Below are 13,687 nucleotides of genomic sequence, written 5' to 3'. Positions count from 1 at the left end.
TAGTCATCAACTCCTGGTCCAGTATCTAGAGAAAGGGAAGAGAAGCAATCTGGATGGACTAAAGCATTCCTGTTCTTACTAAACAGCAAAAGCCCAGACAGAGGGCAGAATCAGTGAAGAGGAACGAGGAAACTGGCATTCTCACATTTGAACCATAAAACAGGAGGTAACGGAGATAGACCTGAATGTATCATTTGAATCACCAACATCTGGCTCTTCGTGGATTCATAAGATGGCAAGCAATACATCATAGTACACATGTAGAAAATAAAAGACAAATTCCCTATCATGAAAAGAAACTTGGCCCACATATGTCAATAGAAAGTTTCTGGAAAACGTGTTTCATAATATCCCTAGCATAAGTGATAGGAACAGTTAGGGATTGTTCCACCCTGAACAGGTGTGAGCCTCATCCTGGACACATGGAGACTAAGGGTGTAATAGATGGAGAATTCAGTCTGTATTGACTAACTATGAGATGTTGGACAAATGATGTGAGCATGTCAAACCTCAAGTTTCCTATATCTAACTGGAGATAAAAAGAGTTACTTCATAGGATTATAATCAAATTAAAAGATGGGTTCAAAACATGTAGCGCACACAATGCCTCAAGAGTGTTGGGAAACCAGTTAGTGCTTGCTGTTGTGTTATCTGCTAATAATAACACTTATAGCAATCCTAAGATGTAAACACTAGCATTATTTCCATTTGAAGAAAGAAAATTAGGAATTCATTGAGGCTTAGTACCTTGCCAATGGTCAGAGTAAGGGCTAGTAAGCATGGAAGCAGAAGTCAAACCAAAGCCCACAAGTCAGGGTATACCGCCAATGCTTTCCTGACATTCTTCACTTCTGACAGGTGACTTTAGCCCTATCTGCCTCTCATGGATGGCTTTCAGGATCGTGATAGGTCCTACACATAACGAAATGTCTTCAGCTTCTAGAACTGGTATTAAAGCTAAGAAACATTTTCCCATGTAAAGGAATAAGTTGTCACTAATGGGGGAATATGGGTGCAGTTAATATCTTGGGAGTAATTGTTTCCCTCAAGGGAAAACTGAATGCTTGAAAAGTGTGTCTATCTCCTTGATGCTGTTGAGTATGAAAGTTCACCTTTAAATTTTTTTTTTTTTTAGTTATACATAGATAGATTATTGTGGTAAAATGGAAGACAAGAAAATTAGAAATAAAATTGTACTTGAAGATACTACGATGACCTCATCAAAAGGTATGCTTGGTTTGTGTGCCTGCTGAGCTGTTTTCACTCTCTGTGGCTTAATGGTAAAAGGAAAAATGATATCTAATATTCAAGAGTTATATGCATGAGAAATAATTTATGCTTTGAGTCCATTCTGTTGTATATCAGTGTCTAATTAACAGCTTCTCTGGTAATAATAGAAATAGTAGAATTATTTTTTGAGAAACTATGTTGTTTCTTTGGAATTTATAGTCAACAAATTTTAGGTTAAAATAATGTAATTATCACCTCTCTCTCTCTCTCTCTCTCTCTCTCTCTCTCTCTCTCTCTCTTCTTGCAGGTCTATTTTCTCCTATTAGTATTTAGACTATTGTTTTTTTGTTTTGTTTTGTTGTTTTTAACAGCATAAGAATATTTACTAAATCGATGACTTACAAGGAGGATATTGATGAATAAAGGTGAACTTTTTCACATGAAGCCTTTAAATGTGTAAAGTTTAGATTCAATTTTGCTTTTAAAGTATATGCCCCTTCCAGATTATAGCACAGCATGTGAAGCACTGGTGAGGTTTATGTCACCAGAAATTCCCAGTTTGCTGATTTCCCTGAGATTTTTCATCCGTTGATTGTACTGTAACAAGTGAGCATCATTGACAGTACCTTGAAGTGGTCAGCCTCAACCAGGACTTGTATTTCAAATGGGAAAACCCTCTGTCTTTCCTCCTTTCCCCAGGTATTATCCAGCTTCGTATTGCACACAATGACTTTTCTGTTGTTCTCATTGAAACGTGGGTTAAAGTGGAAGGCAACATCATTCCCTCTCCTGAAGTCTAAAGCAATTCTGAATTGTTATCCAGAATTGTTACCAGCATGCGAGGCATGACTCCTCCAGGCAGCTCATAAGGACAGTCAATGGTCCAGCAGGGGCGCCAAAGGGGCCAGCAGAGGGTAGGCTCCAGGAGCACTTGGCTGTCCCAGAGGTGGGTAGGCCCCAGGCCCGCCTGGTTGCCCTGGGTAGGCTCCAGGTGCAGAAGGTCCAGGATAAGGTCCTGGGCCAGGGTAGATGCTGGGAGTTGCCTGTTCAGGGTAGGGCCCTGGAGATGCCTGCCCAGGATAGGCCCCAGGATAGGAGGCCCCTGGGTAACCCCCTGCTGCCGCCCCAGGCTGGTTACCCAATGCACCTGGCCATCCTTGAGGGTTTGGATTTCTAGACCCAGATATGGCATCATCAAGCGAAAAACTGTCTGCCATTTTCCTTTGACTTGTGCTCTCTCGCTCTCTCCCAGTGGCTCCTGGCGAGGTGGTGAGGGTTTAGAATATTGTTTTTATTTACCTTTCAATTCCTTAGTCATAATCCTATAATTGTATTTTCTTCTTACTAATACATGCACTTATAATAATGATTTCTTGCTAGTAAAAATTTTGAGGTCATGATTTTATTTAATATTATTTTCTTTAATATTTAATCATTTTGATAGTTAATTGCAGCAGCAATGGTGAAGCGTGTCATGTTTATACTATTCATTTTTTGGATGTTTCAGAAAGTCTCCTTTATTTTTATGTTAAAGATAATTCTTGTTGAAAAAGGTTTTTTGTTTGCTTTTTGAAAAATGAAATGTTCTTTCCTGTTATTTTTTCCTATGTTTATAAAAATAGCTGTTGACTTTTTGTCATATTCTTTCTTGGCAGTTGAGATCATGACATAGATTTCCACAATGTTTTCTTTTGATGTGTCTGTTAAGGTAACCATTTTCCTTGTGTGATATCAGCTCAGCATTCAAGAGTTAAGTCCCATAGGTTTCAATAAATAAGACTTTTTACAATTTCTTACATCCTATTTGCAAGAATTATTGTGGATGCTTCCACTTAGTCACTTTTTTAACAAATTACCAAGTAAGCTCCTACTGGAAATGGTTGTGCTGGGTTCTGCAGAAGTTCAGGGATCAATAAAAGAGTCACCATTGTCAAGAAACTCATTCTGTTTAAGGGGAAAATATCAACACTGCCATAATAAGGTATTCTACTTTAATGCATCCTAAAAGTTCTTCCATTCTTGGAAAATATTTATTGATCTTCCACGTGCTAGACACTGCACATGGAATAGAGGATAAGCTGGGAAAAAAAAAAAAAAAGCATGGTTGCCTTCAGGAAACTCCTGATCCAGGGGAAGACAGCCAATAATCACACAAGCACACTCATTGAAAAGTGAACAAAAAATATATCAGCTGTCTCCTAAAATCTAGGCTGTGTTTGAAATGCTGAGGCTATAGCAATGAACATGACCCCTTCATTTCCATTCTGATCTCTCACTCTCATGCATTTTAATAAATACATAGATATCCCTGAATTAGATGCCAGGACAGCATATACACCTATAAAGGCTTGATCTCACTTAGTGTATTATATTTACCTTTCAAGTCTTTGCACACAATTGCATTTTTCTCTTATTAGCACACACATTTAAAATAATGATTTCTTGCTAGTTCATACTTAATAGCATACCATAGACAACCCTTAGTATGTTTTTTCTGGAAAGGTGATTAACTGGTTTTTCTGATGCAGAAAAGTGATAAGCAGAAAAACTAGATCCTCGGGTGCAAAGTTCCAGAGGCATGCAGTAAGCATCAGAAGGTATGACCGCAAGGATATATACACTTGACAAGCTGAAATTTAAATTTTCTATCCTAAAGCTATGAAAACTATTGACAAACTTTTTGAGGTGTGATGTAAAATGAACACAGAATTAGGATTTAATAAGAATTTTCTTCCAGTTCACAAATTTCCTATGCAACTTTTGCTGTACTTTTCACATCCAAGATCCCTAAGTGCTTTGCTTACAATCTCTTCCTTATATTACTTAGTACTTATATTAGTTAGTACTTATATTACGTACTCTTAGTTTACATTATCAGAAATATCCTATAAAATTTTTCATTTGGAGAGTTCATATTGGCTATCTTAGCATTAACTTTCTTCCTGTGTTTTAAAATGTCCGTATACAGGTCCATTGTGTGAGGTCCATTGTGTGTGGGCATTTTTGTGGTTGTGGACTTGAGTGACACTCTATCTCATATGCACATATGCATTTTTAGTTGTTTCCACCTGGTTTCCAGAACACCCAGTACTAAAATAATTCTCAAGATGGCTTTGAGTTATTTTTTTCCATTGTGATATCAGGACAATCAAAAATTCATCAGTAGTCAGACTTACACTGTTCCGTAAGTGGAAACAGAATTTTTTTACTCCTCCCCAAAAGAGATGAGGTAAAGATTTAAAAAATCTATGAGTAAATCAGTAATATTTTAGAATACTGTAATTATATTAAATATAACTTCTTTCAAATATTATTATTACTGAAATCAAAAGAAAGGGTAAATACATCTATAAGAACTTGGGAAGAAAAAGACAAAATGCACAAATAAACAAACAAAACTACATTTGGCTAACAGCCTTATTGCAGTACAAAGAAAAACAGATGAAAACTCAAAACTGTTAAAACCAAACTGAATCATTAACCTGATGCCACAATTCTAACACATTTCTGTGGTCATTAAACTAGGTCATAGAGTCAAGAAAGGGAGCTGCTCTGTGACTCTAACAGGGGGTCCTCCAGTCAGAAAACTACACTGTCATGCCTAGAGTCCTAGGGTACTGTTTTCTGTGAATACTGTATATCTGGACCTCTCATCTTGCTCTTCTTGCCCTACTGCTGACGACTTTCAGAACAGGAAGAAAATACCCCAAAATGAGGGAGACTGTGGGAAGAGTGTGTTTGTGTGTGTTGGGGGAGCATATATGGAAACCCTGTGGTGTGTGTGGCGCAGGTGTGGATGTACATGCTTGTTGCATGTGCATTTGGGGTATTCTGGACTACTACATTGTACTCTGGTTAGACAAAGGCAGTACAAACCCTGGTAGCATATCTGGTGGAAATTAAAGTTTTTCCATAGTTGTTCCAATTCCCTGGTATGATTTCTTGTGATTTAAGTGATAAGGCAGTGGGAAATGCTGCCAAGATGGAGCAGAAGCAAATTAGTAAATGCCCCGAGAAGAAGGTATTGGTCTGGAGTTAAAAAAACCTTCCAAATCTAGATCTAGGATGTAGATCATAACATGGTCTGCTTTGTGACATAATTTTTTTGAAAAATTAGGTAATCTAATACGTTTAGAGTAACACACACACACACACACACACACACACACACACACCCCTTCCTTGTGATTCCCTTAGCCCTATACCCTGGCTTGGCTTCTTCCTCCAGTTCAGCTGCAGCTGCTATGACTACCATTTAGTTTGTTTATGCTACAGTTCTCTTTCAATAAAGAATCAAACTTAATTATTGTATTAGACTCTGTTTTCTAAGGATCTCTCAACTAAACAAATCCTGAGAAGAAATTCTTAAGATTCTCAGAAAGAAGATTCTGTACTTACCTACTATAAAATCCAAAAGGAAACTTGAATCTTACAACTCAAAAACATGAACAAAAACTGATGACTTCCATGCAAAATCAGAAAACAGCATGGCTTCTTTCTAATTTAGCCAAAAGCAAATTGGAGATAACAGGAAACACAACAAAACAAAAGATAAAAGCTATACAATCGAATAGAAAATGGGGCATGAGGTATAAATATGACTGTGATGGAAAAGAATACTAAAAATCCACATTGGAGGCACTAAAGGACAGGACTGATTCCAAGGACTCGAAAGACCAACTTAAAAAACTTGCCTGAAATCCAGAAGAAAATATCAAATAAAAATAAAGGAAAAAATAATGCATGTGGAAGATGGAAGTTGGAGAACTTACATTTGATTACTTGTTATTCTTAAAGGAGAAGCTCAACACTGCAAGAGATATCATAGGGGAAAATGTCCCTGATCAAAAGGAATTATTCAGTTTAAGGTATGTTCTATAAAAAGCAACCACACTTGGACACTCAGGGGCTGAAGTGGCTGCTGCCACATATCCCATAGCAACCATCCAGGGGGCTAATGAACCTGGTCACCTGTCAGTTCTGGAAACCCAACCTTGGTACAGTTCTTGTACTGTTCTTTCAGACTGGTTGAAGGGTCTCTCTTCCATGGGATGCCTGTCCAAATCCCTCATTCAACTGGTGCTCCTTGTCCCACTGCACCTTCTAATTCTCTTTAGTTCTAGTCACAATCAACATCTGTCCTGATTTATTTACAAAATGATTCTCTCTTATTATAACAGATTACAAGCTCCATAAAGGAGCCTGTTTACTATAATATTGAAGTTTAGGCAAAAGTCAAAGTGAAGGAACAAAGTGTTGCATTAATAAAGAGAAAAATTTATAAGGTATTACCTGACATAAAATGTAATGAGCTAAAACATGACATTTACTTGACACAAATTTGAGTTCTTTCTACTCTATGATAGGCACATGCAACAGTATGACAAAAAGGTGAATACTTAAGAAAAGAAAGGGTGAGCAATCAGGAAACTGCAAGTAGAATAAAGCAGGGTGCCTTTGGCTACTCGGAGGGTTTGCGGGTAGAAAGCCACAGATGGAAGTGATCAATTGGAAAGGCCCACTCTGTTGGAGAATAGATTTGTGTTTCCCTTCTTTTCGGACTAGAAGCAAGGGTACTTCAAGATAACATCAGTGACAACTGTGGGCAATTCTACAACAGCTGGCCTCTGTCCTGGATATAAGGACTGTGATACCCCTGATTCTCAGGGAGGATGGCATCTATGTGAACTCACTTGTATTTTCTCTCTTTCTTCTACATATGTTGCTTTTCTTTGTTTTCTTTTTCTAAAAAACAACTTTATTTTATTTATTTTTATGTGGTGCTGAGGATTAAACCCAGTGTCTCACATTTGTTAGGTAATTGCTCTACCACTAATCTATAATGCCAGTCTGATATCCTTTGTTTACAAAATAAATCCAGGTCAAATATTTCTGTGTCTTTAACCCTGTTGTTAATTAGGTTTCAGCTACATACAGAATAATCCCCCAATTCCTATCTGCTTGCATATAAAACAAAGGAGAAAGGACTTGGCAGGTTTTGTAGAGTACTAACTTGCCAGGTCAGAAGGATCAGCTGAAGGCATTTGGATGCGAGCCAAAAAACAGCATTTTAGGGGACTTGGAAAGCTGTACATTGACAATGCTATGTGAAAGATGTTGAGAAATGAGAAGAAGAGAGCAAAGTCTGAGAAAATACATAAGACATAAATTTGGAATGACTGCTTTTGACTTTTACATTTTGTGACCTATTTTTTTTCCTGTCTTGCCAACTTTTTTTAATTTTTTTTGGCAGTGAGTGGAATTCAAATTAAAATATATGCCTAGGAAAAAAAACTCAGTTCTAAATCAAGCATACTCCACAACCATGAACTCTAATCATTTTATAAATATTAAAAGTGCTGCAAAGTTAAAATGTCTTCCATTGGCAGCATTGCAATATTTTCTCCTGGCCCTGTGTTCAGGACAGAGGAGGAAAAAAGAAGGATAAGAACAAATTTTCTTTTTAGGACTTTTCCCCTATCTGAAGCTTATGCATTTTAAATTAACAAGTTTGAAAAAATACAGTTAAAACATATTCCCAATGATATTGAACCTTTGACGTTTTAAAAGTAGCATTCAAATTCAAAATATAATCCAGGAATCAAATATGATTATATGACATGTTCAACACATGTGATATATTGAAATATAGGTGTGATAGTTAGGATACTTTTTCAAGCTATGTAAACATATATCTTAAAAAAGCTCTCCATACTTGCCTCACTTCCCTACTTCTGTTAAATAACCCCACCACAAGGAAATCTGGATTTTCTTCCTATAGAATATCCTTAATGTAATGCCCTTGGTTTCAATTATCTACCATAAATAATTTGAAGGTATTCTTTCACTCTAGATCAACGGTTAGAAGAAATCCACTCCTACCAACCCATGCCCCAATTAGAATTTCCCAGTTTGAATCGGAGCTTGCCTGCCTAAAATCTCTTTATCTTCTATATCCCTGAAAATATGGTCAGTATAGTTGGATACCTTAATAAAATATTTCAGTACACCCTAAACAAGTAAAGAAAATGTATCACCTCTAGGGAGACTTGGACAGACACCACACACACACAGAGAATTACATATGTATGCCCATGTGCTGAAAATTCATAGAAGGTTCACACCCAGTGTTTCCTCTTATCATGCAGTAAAATGATTAGTTCACTTTAATTTGCATTATATATGTCTGTATTTTTTCCAAGTCTCTTCTGGTTGACTTTGGTGTTGGTGTTTTTTTTTTTTTTTTTTTTTTTTTTTTTTTTTGGTTAAGATCTCTACCAATTCATATATTTTTTCTATTTGTTATTTATCCTCACTAATTTGTATGTGTGTGCATGTATCATCTTGTATTTTCTTCCCAGTTGCATGATATTATATCATTCCCTTCTTTCTTTGAATTTGCAGCATTGAGGTAAAAGGTTTTTATTCACATAAACTATTAAAAGGAAAGTCATTTTGGACAACTGTGTACCCATTAATATTAAGAAAATTGAAGTGGTAGAATTAATTTACTATGATACACTATTTGGTTCAGATAAAGCATCTGGAAAAACTGAAGGAAGAGAATTAACCAACATACATATTTAGGGCTCAAAAACTAGCCATGTATAAAGAAACAATGCAGAGTACTAAGGTTTAACCAATGTTTGTGTAGATATAAAAGTATACTTTAAAATTGATTCATCTTTCACCATTAAAGTATTGGAACTGAAGTTTTCATCAAAGTTGTTTAGTCTGAACCAGTGAATCTTGTGTTGGGATGATCTTGTCCCCAGAAGCTACTTGATAATGTCTTCCAATATCTTTTTATTATCCCAGTTTTAAGGATTGTATGCTATTGGCATCTAGTATGTGGAGGGAGGAGATATGGTTATACATCTTATAATGCACAGGAAAATCTCACACCCAAACAAATTACTATGCAATCTAAAATTTTAATAATGTTGAAGTTCAGAAAACCTTTCTGGATTGATGTAACTATACTAAGGACCTCATGGATGTTAGGTAAATGTTCTACAACTGAGCTACAGCCCCAGCCTCAAGAAATTCTTTGATGTAGTATAGCTCATTAATACATGAACAGGACAAATTATCAATTTTTCTCACAAAGAACCATTGATCATTTTAAGCATTTAGAGAAAAATTTCTAATAAAGGGCAAACTCAGATATTCAAACTGATTAGAATTTTGGAAGAGAAGAATGAAGGAACTTTGGATGGTGTAGAGTAAAATGGGGTGGGGGGGAAAGAAAGACAGTAGAATGAAACAGACAGTATTACCCTATGTATGTATATGATTACATGAATGCTATGAATCTACATTGTGTACAACCATAGAAATTAAAAGTTGTACCCATTTGTGTACAATGAATCAAAATGCAGTCTATAAAAATTTTTAAAAATTTAATTAAAAAAGACCCTCAATAGCAAGGTTACCTTTTTTCCCTTTTTATACTCTATTCTAAGAAAACAACTCATTCAAAGTGGGGGGATTTGATTTTACTTGCTGGAGAAGGGAATATCTGTACCTATTATTTGGAATTCTTTTGTAAGAAGAAATCCTCTATCTTCTTCCTATACTTGTTTATATCCATGTGGACTTATGAATACATTATGATTTGGGTTATTATTAAAAAAAAAAGAAATGCTCCATATATTGGGTTCTTTTCTCAATCATTCTTTGCAATCAAGCCCAATTCTTGTACATCCTTGAATGCAATCTGTCCATCCACCACTCATCTCCTCTTCCATTTCTAGTCTTGTTTCTAATCATAATGTCCCCAAGGTAAAGCCTCAGGAAACACTTTTATTAAACTTGCATTAAAATTCAACAAATAGAAAAGACTATGGAAGAGACCTAGAAAAGCTAGGAGATTACTTTTTAGAAGGGAGGAGAGTGTCAGCAAAGATGCTAAGGAAGGAAGACACATACGAACACCATGAAAATAACACAGAAATGCAGACACCATGTAAACACTACCCAGAGCAGAAGACTCAGGTACAGAAAGAGTGAGAGACATACAGGGGCTCACAGCATAACACTGGAGAGCGACTTGAATGACTGTGGAAGGAGAGTTCTGATTTCAGAGTTGACCACTCGCTAAAGAAGTGGGTATACTGCTGAGGCTGAGTTTTCCAGAGAACACAGCACCCTTCATGACTGACCATAAGTGAATCCTGACACACGCAGTCAATGTATCTGAGACTACAAAATGTTGCTTATTCAATATCAAACACATTTTAAACATTAGCTCCCTATTCCAACCTGGGACTAAATCTTTGTGGCGGATTTTCATGCAGTTGGTAGAAAGAACAAATTAGGAAAATATTTATCTCGAAAAGACTGTTCATACATTTTTATGCTGCTAAATTGCATGAGACACAATCCAAATTCTTACAGAGAATGACATTATTTCATTATTATTAATGACTGCATTTTATTTACCTCCCTATTTGATGACAGAAAAAATGGTGATATCTCACTTGTAGAGTAGACAAAGAATCGACTCATTCATATTCATTGCTTTTAACTGATCAATCTTTCCCAAAGTGTATTTTCTTTCAGTATTTGAGATTATACATTATTAGAATGTTGAAAGGATGCTCTAGAAAGTATTAAGACCAAAAAAGAAAATGAATATAAAGTAGGAAATGAAAGTAGCAGGCAGGGGGAAAAATGAATTTGTAGTGAAATAAAAATGAATTTCACTTATAAAGTAAAATAAGATAGCCATTTTAAGGAATACAAAACTAATAAAAGATACCATGGGATGAAATTTTAATGACATTCACTTTCTTAAGTGTCATGTATTTGCAACCTCCATTTCTGTATTCTTTGGTGAAGGAAGTGTGATGTTAGAGGGCAGTTTTAAAACATGCTCAGTTGGAGCAGGCTGAGGCCATCTGCTTTGCAGGGCACTTCTCTAAGGAAAGGACTTTTGCAAAAATCATATCACATGATTTTTCTGAATTAGCATAATAACCCTACCTGATAGCTGCTAAGAGGTCAAGCAATTTGCCCACAACAAGAACTAAAACAGTAGCTCTCAAACTTTAGGCAATGTCAAAATTACCACATTATAGGACACATTATAGGACAGACTCTGGACCTGACCAAGCATATCTCAAATTGATCAGGGATGAGGACTGGGCATTTGCATTTCTAGCAAGTTCCCAGTTGTTCCTGATGCTGCAAGTCAGGAATCACACCCTGGAACACCTGAGTTAAGATATGGCTAAGAGTGACTGAGCCCAGGCAGTCAGGAGGCACTATCTACATTCTCACCTCCACCTTAGGGACCACTGAGACATGATCACATTACACCCCTGCAGGTGCTATTCCTAAAACTTAGTAACACATATTTCTCAGTTTAATTTTTGTTCTATTCTAGAGTTTTGTAGCAGTTTCTTAGTTTCAAGAAAGAAAATTTAATGAAGAATTACTCTTGACTGAAAAAAAAGTGTACCTATAAAATTTTTTCTTTGAATTGTGAAAAGATTACCTTAACTCAAGAAGAGCAACAGAATTTGCTTTGTTTAGATTTGCTCTGTAGGAATGATCTTCAGAAACATAATAAAAGAATGCTTTTATAATAAGAGGTACAGTGAGCAAAGACTGGAAAACCTGATTTCTAGTATCTGGTTTTCACATTACTTTTCCTGGGGATGGGAGAATAATGTTGTTCTCTCTACTTGTAATCATTAAACTAAAACTACATGTGAGTCCAAAAAAACAATAATACTGGTAAAAACATATCAAAATACTTTTTTTAATACCAAAGACTACTATTTTAATATAACTAAATCAGATTACAGATTCCATAGCTATGTGGTTGAAGAAAGTTTAAGATTCATAGAAAACACAGAAATACCTGTCAGAAAATAGCTCTCTGAGAATGAGGACATGTACATATTAGTTAAAGTTCTACTATTTTTTCTGTAAACCATAATATTGTTCCTTTCCCTTGCTTCTGAAGAAAGTCATGTGGTTTCATGCAGATGCCTCTTTCTAATTTCTCTTAAATTATTGACTTGCCAATCAAGAGTATCTCCAAACTACCACCAACTACCTTACTTAGATTTTCTCAGAGTTGTAGATATGCATAAATGTTCCAGAAACTCCACATCAAAGATCCAACTACAACTTGGATTTTCCTGCAAGCTCTAATGTATGTACCAGGCAGGCAGGTCAGACTGTCACAGTTAGTAAGACCCTCTGATGCTTTGACATTCCATGTGTGTAGATTTCATTGGTATAAGATCTAATTTGTTGGTAATTACTTTATTTTTCATACTGGTAGTGTGTCTGATGCTGGATGATAGCTACAGCTGTGCCTTCAAATGCAAATACATGGGAGCCTGTTTGTCCACTAAACAAAATTTCTGGATGTATTTTAGAAATAGTTTAAGTGTTTTCATAAACCCTGTATTCTGATAGATGCTACTGTCTGATTGACTAAGAGGGTTACTAAAATATCCCATTATAATCAGAGATCAGAACAACTTCATAATTTTGCCAAATTTTGGTTTAACAATGTGACTGAAAATTTATAAATATATATATATTTATTGCAAAGTATTCAGGAACAATAACCTCTTGTAAATTTTACTTCTCAGGTCATGGAGTCACCACTTTCATTATGATAATAATTTCTTATCCACTCATGATATAAGAAGTTACACAGTACTTTTCTGAGTGTCCTCTTCCCAAAGACCACCAGGATCGCATATGTGGTCAAAGCAGGTGTACAAGTAAAAAGTTGAAGTAATCAATATGACTAAAAAGCTTTAAAGACACACAAAAACATAAAATCATCTTGCTTTCTACAGAGAACATAAAATACACAAAAATACTCCTAGATTTCCATTACAAATCATAAACAAAGACAGATAGTTACCAATAAGGAATTTGCATATTTCCCATGTGTTTAAAACGTTATTTTAATTGTCCTATATAAGTACTGAATATAGACAATTGTCAAATTTCTTAAAACTACAAAGACCTTTTGCCTATATGTTTAGATCCACAGCATATTAGAAACACCACTTTTTTAAAACATGTAAAACAAAACTTCAGAGTCAGATGATGTTGTCACTAGAAGTCTGTCTGCCATAAGTTGGGATGTATAACACCAAAATCTTCAGACATGAATGACTTAATTTTTTCAGAGCACTTTGGTTTTGTCATAGTAATGACTTGAAAATGTGGAACATACTATGATTCTTCAGAAAATTTCGTTAAAACTTATTTGGATACATGTGTGTGCACATACACACACTCACACATACACACAACTCACATTAATCATAGTTGTAGCATTACGTCCTTGATGAAAAATAGATTTTGAGCTGGAGATAAATAAGAAGCCAGAGAAGAGACCTGTATCATCTGAAGTTTCAGAGGATGTTGAAATGCCAGTAATCTCAGTGGCTCATGAGGTTGAGGAAGGAGGACCACA

The 13,687-nt window shown here is 35.7% G+C and overlaps 1 protein-coding gene and 1 pseudogene across 4 annotated transcripts in view; both read right to left on the bottom strand.

Moving 5' to 3' along the window:
• Positions 1–13,687, bottom strand: part of Nrg3 (neuregulin 3) — a 1,024,256-nt gene that overhangs the window by 708,865 nt on the left and 301,704 nt on the right. The gene's annotated exons all lie outside the window — the stretch shown is intronic.
• On the bottom strand, positions 1,735–2,447 carry LOC124985018 (galectin-3-like; annotated as a pseudogene).

The sequence above is a fragment of the Sciurus carolinensis genome, chromosome 5 (assembly GCF_902686445.1).
Source record: "Sciurus carolinensis chromosome 5, mSciCar1.2, whole genome shotgun sequence".
Taxonomy (NCBI): Eukaryota; Metazoa; Chordata; class Mammalia; order Rodentia; family Sciuridae; genus Sciurus; species Sciurus carolinensis.
The sequence above is the reverse complement of the archived record's forward strand: the minus strand, read 5'-3'. Positions and strand labels throughout refer to the sequence as shown.